Source organism: Dermacentor silvarum, chromosome 4 (assembly GCF_013339745.2).
Source record: "Dermacentor silvarum isolate Dsil-2018 chromosome 4, BIME_Dsil_1.4, whole genome shotgun sequence".
NCBI lineage: Eukaryota > Metazoa > Arthropoda > Arachnida > Ixodida > Ixodidae > Dermacentor > Dermacentor silvarum.
Window position 1 is genome coordinate 160,796,323 of NC_051157.2, and position 14,896 is coordinate 160,811,218.

Consider the following 14,896-nt stretch of genomic DNA (forward strand, 5'->3'; position numbering starts at 1 on the left):
ACAATACACAGCTAAGCGTATTTGCTTTAGGAGTTGTTATGGGTCAGTATTCATAACTACATGGAAGGTTAGCACTGTCATTACCTGACACGGAACATGGCATCATGACAGAAGTGTTGAACGTTAATTTATTTATGAATCTGTACGTGTCAAAACCACAATCGGTTAATGAGGCACGCCGCAGGGCTGGTCTGCGGGTTAATTTTGACCCCCTCAGGTTCTTTAACGCACACCCTAAAAGTAAGTACACGAACTATTTTGTATTTAGCCTCCGTCTCCTTGCGGCTGCCGTGGTCGGAGGGAACCCGTGACCTAGAGCAATGCCGGAGCCGCAAAAATACCGCCACGGACACAGAATTGTTATTAGATGCGAAGCAGCTTATGGTCGGGGCTATGTCACTCGCTCCCTCCCTCCCTCCCTCCCTCCATCCATCCATCCATCCATCCGCCATGCGGCGTGCACACCCGCACTGCGCATGCGCATCTTCCTCCCCCTCCTCTCCTTGTCTCATTTCCTCTCCTCTCGGCATTCATGCGCATGCTCCTCCCCCTCCTCTCCTTGTCTCATCTCCTCTCCTCTCGGCATTCCTCCTCTCCTCTCCGGATTGCGCAACGAATGGCCACACCTGCGGCTCCGCGCGCGATAATGCGAAGCAGCTTAGGTTAGAGGCACTATGGTAGGCGCTGCATACTCCGCTGGGGGGCACCACTGTAGCTCGCGGTATAATGACGCGCGCTCCGCTCCTCTCATTCTCATCCCGCAACGCACGGTAAATATAACGGTAGCTACGTACCTCAGCCTAACGGAAACGACGAACTGAAAACTAATGGGAACTTGAGTCCACCCCATGGCTGCTTCGCATACTAGTAACTCAGGGTTCCCCTGCGGGAAGATGGTGTAATTTTTTTTGACGTGCGCCGGTTCCATAGCGTCGTCGAGACGCTAAGGTGCTTCAATGCTTTTTTGCGCCTGCACGCCCTGCGTAAGTTGTCCGTTTTTCAAATTTAATGGGTGTTTATTTTCAGAATTAGTCGAAACGTATGGCACGGTACCAGTTTGCCCGCAGCCACTTTTGTGTCTAGTAGAAGCGTTGCCTTGCCTTCTTAGTTCGCATTTTCCTTCTCCTTCCCTCCCCCCATGTATGGGAGCTACACGCAAATAGTGGCAAGGCTGTTATTAACTCGTTTCGTGACCACGTCAGTTATACGCATTCTCTTCCTACCTCCCCTACCCCATTCTATCTACCTTCCCTCTGCACTGTTGCATCTTAGTACAAAAGTTAGCGTTGCAGGTTCTACAATGCTTTTGCAGGGATCACGGATAATTACAGCCGTCAAGAGGCTATTGTGGCTACACATTTGAAAAGTTCATACAAGTTGCTCGCGTCGCCTTTTTTTCTCCGCCGCCACATCAGTTTGCTCGAACTCTATTAACAGAATTGAAGGCGTCGAGCGAAAAGCATGCATTCATACTGATGATCATTACCAAAAAAAAGTCGTAGTTTCGCCCGAAAGGTGAAGCACTGATTGCGATAGTAAATGAGTGGACAGCTATACAAAGTAAGGTTAGTACTATTATCGGCCTTACTTTGTATAGCTGTCCACTCATTTACTATCGCAATCGGTGCTTCACCTTTCGGGCGAAACTACGACTTTTTTTGGTAATGATCATCAGTACTAATGAGTGCTTTTCGCTCAACGCCTTCCATTCTATTAATAGAGTTCGCGCAAACTGATGTTGCGGCGGAGAAAAAAAGGTGACTCGAGCAACTTGTATGAACTTTTATAATGTGTAGCCACAAAGTAAGGATAGTAGTATTATCGGCCGGCCCCGGCGGCCACATTTCTATGGAGGCAAAATGCAAAAACGCCCGTGTGCTTGCGTTGTAGTGCACGTTAAAGAACCCCAGGTGCTTAAAATTAATCCGGAGCCCTCCACTACGGCGTGCCTCATAATCATAACTGGTTTTGGCAACGTAAAACCCCAGAAAGAAGTAGTAGTATCGGCCATATAAACCTCTATACATAGGCACAGTAACTAAATTAACAAGCATGGCGTCACGCACTCACAAGCAAACATGAACGTATCTCACTCGATGACCGCGGAAACTCGCTGTCAAAACGCTGGAGTGAGTCAGCGCGGCAGCCGCAGAGAGCGAATTGAGCGTCGTGCCGGCGCTCGCATCAACGCGATCGTAGCCGTGAAAGCACAGGCAGGGCGGACTCTGCCCCCGCCGCAGATAGCTTTTAAGATACAGCCGCACGGGCGGGTACTCGCGGTGCTGCACCTCCCCCCCCCCCCGACCCTCCCCCCGGAGCGCGGCTTCTGTTATGCGCGGCCCCTCCATCTGCCCACCCTCCCCCCAGAGCTTCCCGGCCCAGCGGGAGCGCGCGGCCTAAGTAAAGCGCGGCTCCTCCAACTCGCTACCCTCCCTCCAGAGGGTTGTGCGTGACTGATGACTGCGCGCTTCCTTCCCGCCGCGATTGCTGACTCACCGTCGCATGCTTTCACCCGCACATACAGCGTACGCCGCGCGGCGATAATGTTATCGCCCGTGAACATTATACCGAACCTCACGGCGACGGCGGCAATGACGATGACGGCAGAAATTCGCCTAGAGTGTCCATAAAATCGCTATTGCAATAAAAATGTGTAGTCAGTTGTGCTTACATAGTGCAGCACAAAGATTAATGCAAAAATGTGCCAGATATAAAATTTACGTCCTGTTTTCAGCTAAAATTAGTTCAACGTATTTGCTCCCGTGTTCAAAGAAGTCCTCTTGCATGTACCACTAAACACAGTAAAACGTGTGTGGAATGCATTCCAGACATTGCATAGAAGATTCCGTTTAGCTGTGGCAAGGTGTATATGGGCCAGTCTGGTCATTGCGTTAATGTCTGTCTAAGCGTTATCAGGCTTTAGAAAAATCATCGGGGCCCTCGCATCTCACAGCCATTCTAGAAAGTTCGGGTGCAATCTCGTGTTTGAGGAAAGAGATGTCGTTTTCCAAAAGCAGTACTCACCCCACCCGAGAATTAGCAGGGGCCTTTCATATCGGAATAAGAGCAGATGCTTCATACAGGATAAGGAATTCGCTTCCTTGCTGGTCAGCACATGGGTACGTTAGGCATTAACTTTCAGATTCCATTGTGAATACCTGTCGATAATCGTTTTGATTTCTTATAGCGGTTTTGCTGCGTAAGCCTGTAAGTGTTTTTATAAGTTCTTCGGCTGGCGAGTAAGTGCCTTGTCCCGTCATTTCCGTCGCATTTTCGCATTAGGCGTCCTCCAAGATTTTTTCACGTATAACGCATGCGCGTGCTGCCTATCTTCACAAAGAAAAAAGTTGTCGCAGTTTCACCTGAAAGGCGAAGCATCAATTGCGATAGCAAATTTGTAGAGAGCTATACGGAGTAATGATAGTAGCTTTATCAGGTGTATAACCTTGGACATGCAGCAGCACTGGCAACACGCAGAACTGTTGTCGACGCCGTCGGCGTTTTGCCCGCGTTCGCACAAAATGCGTACGGCGTTGGTGACTGTTGCCGGAGCCTCTGATATAGATAGGCACTTGATGCCGCAGCTAAACGTCGCCTCCCTTCCCTCCCCCCCACGGCCTTTCGTGCGTCAGAAGAAGGCGCGTTTGCTCTACATATATGGTGATTGTAAAGGAGGAAAGAGACGCCTACTTCTGCAGCCCTTAAGGGAGCACGGCGCAGAACGCGCGTTTTTTTCTTCGACGTGCGTTCACTCCCCGTGAAAGCGCGCGTCCCTCGCGCCCTTTCACTCGCACATACAGCGTTCGGCGCGCGGCGACGATTTCATCTCCACTGACGTCATACGGAACCTCACGGCAACGGCGACGACGACGCCGACGGCAGAAATCTGCTTTGGAGTGTCCATATAATTGCTATCGCAATAATATGTCAGGTGGTCTAGGTGTATATTGCACTTGTTCTTGGAAGTCTGATAATAGCATGTGGAAGAAGCAGCAGCAGAATTCTACCATATTTCAGGTGGTTTTGTATTAGGCATTAGAGGACAATTTTTTCATTCATATTGGTGTATACTGCACAAAAAGTTTCTCAATGATGATATTGAATTACGAAAACGTACTCATGCGTCTTAACACATTCAACTTGCGCCGCGTAACAGCTACAACTTCTCTACCTGTCGTACTGCAGTGTTTTTTTCGTCGCCGCAGGAATCGGACACAGAGAGTAGCAAGTCGTTCAACGACTTTAAGGAGTGTGTACAAGTCCCCGGGGGCTGGGATGCACTTGATCCCCGAAGCACGTCTCGGACATATTCGTCCAGAGAACATGGCGCGCTGTATGTTAGGCAGCAGCAACTCTTGTGCTGAAAGTGACTCCCCGCCTGGGTATATATTTGGCGCGGCACTCCACGCCTTATCGATCGCACACTCTAGTACATACTGCGTTGGGCCTAAGAGGCTACGTGCATTGCTTTCGAAAGATTTGATCTCCACCAGTGCTCTCTCCCTTAATGTCTGGCCCATATGTGAATATACTGTAACAGGCGCACATTAGGAACTCGGGAATAGCCTGGCCTCGCGTCTTTTTACGAATTACTTTATACATGTAGCGTGTGGAAAGTTGTCTTAAGACATTCGTAGCGTAATGAGCTCATTACAGCGTTGGTTAATCATTTGGCTACAGGCGAAACAGCTGTGAAGAGGAGTCTCGGTGTGCATCTACTCGAGTAGACTTCGCGCAATATATATATTTATTTATTAATTTAAAAATACCTTACAGGCCTCAATTGAGGCATTGATTAAGGGGGGCAGTACACAGAAAACACCCAGAAATACATAGAATATTTGACATAGATAAAACAGTAGCAATTGACATAACACAACCGGACCCTCAACCGGAGTACAACGCGGCATAGTGATATAGCTGTAAACACAGCGACATACCGGTGCCATCGCTACAATAAGGAGCATGAACGTAGTGTAAATACAAGAATGCGTGGTGCGACAATCATAAAATTTCACATTTTATTAGACATATAATCTGTCAAGGCGTCACGGAATGAATCATGGTTGGAGAGGCATGCGATGGTATCCGAGAGAGAATTCCAAAACCTGACGGCACGAGGAAGGGCAGAGTATTGGAATGCTTGAATAGAACCGTAAATGCGGGCATAGCTGAAATGATTATGAAGCCTGTGTGACGTGGAGTAGGGTGGTTTCAAGCATGCCGGTGCTCGAATTGAATGAATGAATTTGTGAAACAGTGTTAATAGGGCAATGTCTCGGCGAGTGCTCAGGGATTGTAATGAAAGTTTAAGTTTTATTTGAGTTACACTGGACTGGTAGCTGTAATCGTTTAAGATGAAGCGGCTTGCCCTATTTTGAATCCGTTCTAGCAGTTCAATTAGGTATTTTTGGTGAGGGGACCAAATGGGAGACGCGTACTCCAGCTGGCACCGAACGAGAGTCACATGAGCTAGCTTGCGAACATTTGAAGGGACATTTCTTAAGTTGCGTCGTAGGCATCCCAACGATCGGGAGGCGTTAGCTGAAATGGACGTGATGTGTTCTGACCAAGAGAGATTCGATGTGAATAGCACTCCTAGATACTTATATTGATTAGCCGTTGCAACGGGGTAATTATTAATATGGTATGGATACGATGAAGTTGTCGGCTTCCGGGTAAACGACATTACTTTGCACTTTGAAGTATTTAAAGTCATTATCCATTTGTTGCACCAGCTACTAATTTGTTCAGGGTCCTGCTGAAGAGATGATCGGCTGAACTTTTAATTGGGCGATAAGTTATGCCGTCGTCGGCGAATATTCTTATAGTGGACGACACATTGTGTGGTGGGTCATTAATAAAGATGAGGAAAAGCAAGGGACCGAGGACGCTACCCTGTGGAACATCAGATGTAACGTGTGTCATGGAGGAAGAGTAGTTATTTGCAATAGTAAACTGCTGACGATTTGACAGAAAGTTAAGGAGCCATGACAAGGTAAGACAGTCCAATCTGAGTGCGGAGAGTTTTGATTTTAGGCGACAATGTGAGACACGGTCAAAAGCCTTCGAAAAATCAAGAAAAAAGCAATCAATTTGTAAGTTATAATTCAAGTTAGTGTGTAGATCTGTTGTAAATTCAAGTAATTGTGACTCGCATGAGAGGCCCTTCCTAAAACCATGCTGATTACGAAAAAAGAATTTGTTAGTCTCAAGGTGTCTGTAGATCTGTGAAGCGATAATATGTTCGAGCAACTTGCAGGAAATGCATGTCAAGGAGATGGGACGATAATTTTCACTGGAGTTTCTGTTGCCATTTTTGAATACAGGTATAACTTTTGCCATCTTCCAGTCTGTGGGAAGGTGACCAGTCGCAAGTGACTGTCTGAATATGTGAAGGAGAATTTTGCTTGATACTGATACGGTATTCTTTAAAATCGTTGAGTTTATACCATCTACGCCACATGAAGAAGACATCTTAAGGTTATTTATGAGAGAAGAAAGGCCACCCAAAGTGACTTCAATAGATCCCATGTATTGGTAGCTGAACTCTGAGACAGATGGTATATCTGCACTGTCCTCCTGTGTAAACACCGAGCTGAAAAATGAATTGAAGGCGGATGAACATTCGCCGTCTGGAACAGGCATATTGCTGCTGTTTTGTAAGGAGACCTGATCGGATTCGTTGTTCGGCTTTATTATTTTCCAAAACTTAGCTGGATTGTTTTTGAGTAGCTCTGGAAGATCATTAGAAAAATATTTCTTCTTAGCTTCACCTAAAGCTGAGCAGTACGATTTCAGATGAACTTTGTAATTCTGCCACGCAGCTCATGTGCGAGCTCTCTTAGCAATACCATACAAGCGTTGTTTCTTATTCCTCATGCGCTGAAGCTTTTTAGTAAACCAAGGGTTTAACTTATCATTCGTTATAATTACGAGTACAACATACTTGTCTACTAACGCGCACAGTGTATTTTTAAACAGTATCCAGTTTTCCTCAACGGATCTACTGTAAAATGATGGCCACATCGTGTTTACAAAAAAAGTTTCAAGTTCCGAGATTATTGTGCTATAATTACCTTTGTTGTAATCACGAATTTGCTTCCTGGCTACACCGGTAACCTGTGGCGTTATGGGTAACCTGTGGTGTTATATATATACATATATATATATGTATATTGTTCAGTTGATTTAACCTTGTCTCCCAAGGTATCACATTCCTCAGAGCCGAGCGTGTCGACTTCTAACAGCAGGTGTTAGACTTCCGCAGAAAGGCCATATGCAAGATTCAATTTCAGGGTTGCATGCAAGAGTGATGTACCAAAATAAATTGCTTGTTCTGTGTATTCTGGAGAAAAACACCACAGTAGCAATCTTTTATTTACCACTCCTACATGCATTGTCGAGATTTACATAGACCATTTAAGAAGCACGATAATTGAGCTTTCATACAGTTCATGCAGAAATGAATGCTCCACCTTCATGGACACTGGTAAACTAATGTGCTGGAAAAGAAAAGTAAAAATTATTATCGCTCACAAATTGCGTTTGTTTGTGCAAATGGATCTCGGTTGTTAATTTACATAATACAGCTTTCAAAAGGAAACGTCATGGGCTTACTTTATCAGCATCACTGTTAACATGACAACCACCACATTGAGTGAGAATAACTAATATCAACCTCAATGAATACATGCACAACATAATATTTGCAATGCAATGGTGTCAAGTTTATCCTCCTAAGAACCCATGTACAATATATTGCAGATTGATTGAACATTTTATCAAAATTAACTCTGAAGTGATTACGCAAAACATTCACTCTGGGTATGAAGTACAGTGCACGTATAACTGAAGAGGAATTGCATGCTCCTTGTCTTGTCATCCGCTTTTTAGAAATTTGACACTCAATTGATCTAGACAGCTGTGTCGTCCCAGAGAGCGGAAAGCAACCCAGATGGGTGTTTCGAAATCGCTGAGATTGCGCGAAAATACCGGACATGGCAGCAACATGGCAATGTACTACACGTAGTTCCATCTTCATCACGGCGTTTAAGCAGTGCCATGCAGTTTTTACCATAGCAAACCGGAGCAGATGTTGGAGATAATTTTTTTTACAGCTGAAGCTGTTGTGGTCTCCTTCCAATAGCCGTTTCGGGTCGCGATGATGCCGCCGCCGGCGGCTCCCGCCACGTTACCGCTATCGCCGGAAACGCGAATCAAGTACCCGATTCCCGCCGGGATCAAGCCCGCGCCCGCTGCTTGGGAGCCCGATACTCTACCACTGAGCCACGCAAGTGCTTGCTATTGGGCTGCGGAAAATAGCCTTAATGCAAGCACGCAGGGGGAGACGACTCGAGCAGGCATCTGCGCCAGTATGGTGGCGCCATCTAGGTAAGATGCCTGCAAACGCAGCGGCCGCAGGCGCAGACGACGATATGCGATTCAGACGAGGTACGCAATCAACGTGCTCCCGAGCTGCCGAGCCTCTGCCAGTGTGGTGGCACCATCTAGTTAAGGTGCCTGCAAACGCGGCGCGCCCGACATATAAGTTGCAGTTGTAGTGCTTGATCGGGCTCAGCAGACTCAGCAGTGCAGAGAGCATTACAAGCCTCTGTTCGCCGTCGACGCCGGGAGGACAGTTAGGAACGAGGTGAACAAACTGCCGCGAAGACTGTTGTGCGTGGCGCCCAAATTGGAGCTACACTTGAGCCACTCCACCAGCTTACGCTGTGACTGTCCTGCGTGTTCAGCGCAGGCCTGTGACTTTTTCATGTACATGAAGACGCTGCTTTTGACACCTAGCTGTGGTATTTAAATTTTAAAAATTGTTTGTCAAGTTCATTACATACCATTAGACAATAAAAAACCACTTTCAGGAGCGGTTATATCCAGTATTTATGTTCGGGGAGGCTATTTGATGAATCTATGCTTACGTCATTGTGCAACGTCCTTGATATCATCGTATATAGGCAAACATAGGCAGACTAAATCGCGTCCGCATCCTCGGCCTCCACATACAACAGGACGGCGGAGGCGCCTACACCATCCAACGCCTCAAGCATACCACTTTCCAAGTCATGCGAATGATCAGCCGCATCACCACCAAACAACACGGCCTGAAAGAAGACGACGTGACCCAGCTCGCCCAGGCCCTGATAATCAGCCGCATCGCCTACGCTGCCCCGTACCTTCCCCTCACTCCCAAGGAGAAAGATCAAATAGACATACTTCTGCGCAAAGCATACAAGCAAGCGCTCGGCCTACCACCGGGAACAGTCACACTCAAGCTCGAAGCCCTCGGAGTCCATAACACAGTAAGAGAAATCATAGACGCCCACCTCACAAGCCAACGAGAACGCCTAGCCCTCACACCAACAGGCAAGAAGCTCCTAGTGCGCCTAGGCTACCCAACACAGGGCCGAGGCCACGAAAAATCAATCTATCTGGCCCCCAACATCCAGGAGCATATCAAGGTAGCCGCCATCCCCAGAAGCATGCACCCGGAACATCATGCCGGTCGTCGCAAAGCTCGCGCAAAGACTCTTCAAACAAGATACGGTAACCTCCCCAACGTACTATACACAGATGCCGCGCAGTACCCCCGAAAAGCAGCCATGGCAGTCAGTGTTGTCGGCCATAACCTTCAAGAGGTGGTCTCGATGACGGTCCGCACTGCCAACACCCTCGAAGCGGAGGAGACAGCCATCGCCTTAGCCATCGCCTCTAGTCAAACCAAAGAATACGCTACAATCATTACCGACTCTCAAGCAGCTTGTCGTAGCTATGCCAGAGGCGGAATATGTTCCATAGCCGCCCGACTCCTCAAACAAGCCTCTTAATTACCCGACGTTGAAATAGTATGGACTCCAGGACACGAGTCCCTCCGTGGAAATCAGCGTGCGCACGCTGTAGCCCGAGCTCATGCCACCCGGGTGCCACAAGAGAGGGATACGGCCGCATCTATGGAGCCTGTACCTTTACAATACCACGCCATATTAGAACACCACAGATTGAACAGACGACAATACCCCCCCCCCCCGCACAAGACCCTCTCACGCGAAGACGCAGTAGCATGGCGACAATTACAAACCAACACATACCCCCATTTAAGCAGATTACACGCAATACACCCTGCACTGTACTCGTACAAATGCTCCCTTTGTACACTCTTAGCACGGTAACGTTTACTAAAGGGGTATATTCTCACAAATTTGTGCACCTATAAATAAAAAGTTACATAGTAACCTTTATTTAAGTAACCTTTAATGAAGGGCATACTCTCACGAATTTGTAACCTATAAATTAAAAGGCTACGTGTACCTATAATAAAGGTTACTAATAGTAACCTTTAGTATAGGTACACGCAGCCTTTTTGTATGTAACCTTTAGTATAGGCATAGAGTCTTGCAAGGCTTCACACGTGCGTCCTTCTGCGCATGTCCATGAATTTAGGACATTGATTCTTCGGCCAACCACCAAACTTCACCACAATGCACTAGCGTAACTCACTGAGCAGAACTTCATAAAAATTCAACTTCAAATAATCGGCCGAATATCTACAACTTTCGGTTACCAACTTCAGGAGGATACTCTCTTCCGAAAATATAGGCATTTAAGGCACTTGGTCATAACTACTCTGCTGCGTTACATTAGCGCTTTGGTCAAGGTTAAATCACTGCTATAACTCAGCAGGCAAATTACGCCTAAGCGCCATAAAAGCTTATGTTATCGGAAAACGGTATCCTTTCGACGTAGCTAACGGAAAGTTGTTGAACTGCGGCTGATCTTCCGAAATACACTTTTTCTGAAAACGTTGCTCAGTGAGTTACGCTAGTGCCCTGCAGTGAAGTTCAATGGATGGCCGAAGGAGCAATGCACACAGGATGTGCGGGTGAAGACGTGCAAGACTGGATGCCTATATGAAATATTACACAAAAAAGTTTCCTAAAAACGGCCGCAGGGGTTATGCCCTAATTTCTTAGACATGACTCATTGTCGAAAACTAAGAAATATTCAGGTCTTAAGATAAAATGATATTTTATTGCTGTGAAAGCTTCATAGCGGCGACAGACAGAATTTGCGCGATACTCAATACATTTGGGAACAAAATTTTACTAATTAGCTTTTTCATTTCTTTGGGGACATGTAATATGTAGTACTGAAAGCATACCGATTTGCCATAATTGTGGCTGGCACCAATTTCGAGAAATTGAATCTGCAATGAAGTGCGTTGCTGTTTCAGTTATTCTTTCTGCACAACCTGCAGCAAAATTCTGTAAATATCTCAAATGGAACAGCAATGCATTTTATGGCATGTTCACAGTATGTGTTTTTGAGACTATTCTGTGGCAGAATGCTTCTAGCAACCGGATATGGAGTGCTGATTGATCAGCTCTGCCGTTAACCACGATTTTTAATTTGCATGCTAATCAGTCAAACATTCGCGCCATTCGTATTAATGATTATTGCTGAAATTTTGTTGCGATGACTATAAAACTTGTTCAGCAGAAATCAACATTTCATCTCAAATTATCTTTTTTTTAATACTCATGGACAGACTGGTTAACAACGTATAAACATTTGCGACCTTGCTATATTACAGAGCAGGTCATTTACACAAGGCAGCCTGGAGGAATTAGTATAGAATGTACAATGCATTAAGACAGTTGTACCTTTTGAAATAAGCTGGCACATAATTGGTAATTTTGGATTAAATGTGCAAAACACAAAATAATTGATGAGATACAGAGCGTGCTGCTTTTGTATACTGGTGAATGCATTGTATAAAGGTTCGTCCCGCAACATTTTTTCTTTGCTGCAAACCATGTTAAAAGTTTTTTGCAAAAAGTATCATGTCGTCATCACATGATAATGAGATTTCTAATAATTATACTGTGCACAAGTGGAAAGCACATCTGAAAAGGCGGCACATTTCAGAATGAATACGCATTTCTGCATGCAAAATTGCTTGTATTGAAAAAAATATTAGAGGTATGAGACGGCAGCACCCACATTCTGGAAATGATGTGAGCAGCAGCTGTTAGAAGGAAAGCTGACACAAAACATTTAGTGAAAATGTCATGTTTACTTTATTTGCATATACAAAACAAGGTAACTCAAAGTTTTCCCTTCACAAGTAAAATTACACTTTGCCTTGGTCTGTTTTCTTCTCCACGGCCATGAAGCCGTAATGAAAAACCCTCTGGTACAGCGCTGCCTGGCAGCACAAATTGCTACAGCATCACGAGGAATGGGGCAAAAAAAAGAAAGAGAAATGTTGAAGGTTCGTGTACAAAATGCTCAAATACAAATACATATAAGTTTTAGACTTCCACGAGGAGACCGATCTGATCCCTGTTTCGAGCACAATCATGTCTCTTTGCTGTTAGTATGTCAGTTGCTAATTTTCAGATCTCCTTGCTGTCTAGTAGAGCCTACAACGACAGAAAAGTAATCTTACAATCTCATAGTTACTTGTTAGCGTCGCCCTGCAAACAACAGCTATTAACATGTAATGAAAGAGACATAAATAAACCACAAATAGATGAAAAACTACCACAGAACAAATTATTAAACACGCCTAAGGTGAATATACTCTTCTGTCTAGGAAATGTCGGTAACAATAAAAATTTAAGATGAAAAAACTCAACGAAAATGAATACTCAAGTCAGTCCGTACTCCCCTCCAGTACACGTACAAAAAACAACGCCACAATAATGTGACAGTTTAACAGTCCAAACGCAATATCAAGTGATTACAAACTGAATATCAGCACAAAACACCAGTTCCGTGCATGAGGTCAATGTTGTGCGTCCGCACAAAAGTGCAACATAAACTTGAGATTTAAGAATAACCAACACGGTGACTGATAGTGAAAAAATATTTAAAAACAGTGTTTATGAAGTGAGCATGTAGTTAACTTCAATAAAACTGAATAGTGCGAGCATGAACATGAATTCACGGTGAAATATACGATAGACACACACCAGCAAATAAATAGTTGAACAGGAAGCATTGCTTCCCTAGGTCACATTTATTGCTGTCTTCGGCACTCATTGCAGCAATCACAACAGAAACGATGCTCACCACTCTCACGTAAGCGAACAAGTTTTACCATTGGCCATCGGCAATGCTTCTCGTCGCAGCGGCCACGCAGCACGCCAAACATGTTTGTGCTCCACGCCCGGCGTCATGGCTTCTTTTCAGCGGCGCGCGCGCTTTTAGGAGTCCTTTTGGTAACTGTACCACCCGTCACGAGTGACTCAGACACACAACACGCTTGGTAAGCGCACGCCACCAAATCGGAGAGCGTAAAAACGTGGGTAAAGCGATGAAACAAAGCGCGACACGACCGTTTCAAAACGACACCACCGGCGATACTCTTCCCGGCATGCATCGCGAGAGCTGCGCAATGCAGAGGAGATATGACGGCGCTCATGTGAGGCTGAAGCTGAAGCGCGTTTGATTACGCCCCGCATCTAGCGCAACTAAGGATAATAATCAAACTACAGTTCCGTCAGAGTATCACAGGACCGTATACGTATATCAAGATGCTAATATTTTAATGTTTCAGGATGTTGCTGTTCGTTTGTATTTGTATGTTTTCTCCCTGCTCATTTGGCCGGCCGCCATTGTGGCCTCCCACCGTGAGCGCACGTTCATCTCTCTACGAGACCTTACTGGAGCGGCTGTCGACCGCTGTTATGTGAATGTAGCGGCGTCTTTCTCGCGTGTTAGCGAGTAGGCAAAATTGGTGCGTGTCTGTCGTTCTCCAATGAACCCAACATTTGCTGTAATTTAGGGACCACTCCCTCTTATACATCAAAATACAAAAAAAAGAAAGAAAAGAAGAAAATAAAAGCGCGGTGGCAAAACATTCAGTTGCCGTGTACAAGTAAGTCTGATTACGAAGCATTTTTCTCGCCCTGCAGATTAGTTATTCGGCCTGCTCAACGCTTTGATTCTGTGGGTCGTCGAGCTTTAAAGTACTCTAGCGTGCGCCCACGTGCGGCCTTCAGTGTGCGGCCTTGAGTGTGCGCCCGCTGTTAGTGGGTGTCGCGTTTCAGGAGAATATAAAACAAACGCGAATATAGGGAGCATTGGTACACAAGGAAAAAAAAGAATATTGGGTACAAATATATATTCAATCACCATAATGCATCTGCTTTTAGGTTTTGTGCAGGTACACGTCTATGTTTGATACCGCAGCCTAAAATGCATGTATCGGTAGCGGGGGGCTTTCCATGACATTGAACCGTAGTGATAATTCATACCACAACATCGTTTGCCACAATATTCTCCAATGTATGTTAACTGTTTCTGTGTCTTCCTTTCATATTATAATGGCACGTATGCAGTAGAGATCAGTGACGAATGAATTGCTGCTGTCTCTCTTGAGCATACGCTCGTGGAAGATTAAATTTTTTTATATTGCGAAACCGAAGATTCCTACTGCTATCAATAAAATATTAATTTACTCCAACCTGCCAACCTGGCCGCACAACATATCGTATAGGTTAGTCCCGGCTAAAAACACCACATCAGGATACCAACACGCCACAATAATAAGTAAACTTCCAATCCATACCGTAGGTCCCCTAAGCCACGAATTGAAACTCCTTTAGAGGTTACAATCTAAAGGTTACAAGACATTTGGCGTTGCAGTAACCTTTAAAATATACGCTTCGGCACATGTAACCTCTAGCCGCGACGGAAATTCACGAAAACACAAAGATCAAGTTTTTTTAGTCACCGAGTAACCTTTATGTTATAAGTTACATGCAATTATAGGTTAACATAAACGTTACTGTGCTAAGAGTGTAACGACTACGCTTCCCTATATCACACCACATGGGCATGCCCCAATATACAGGTAGCCCCGCATATACCCAAC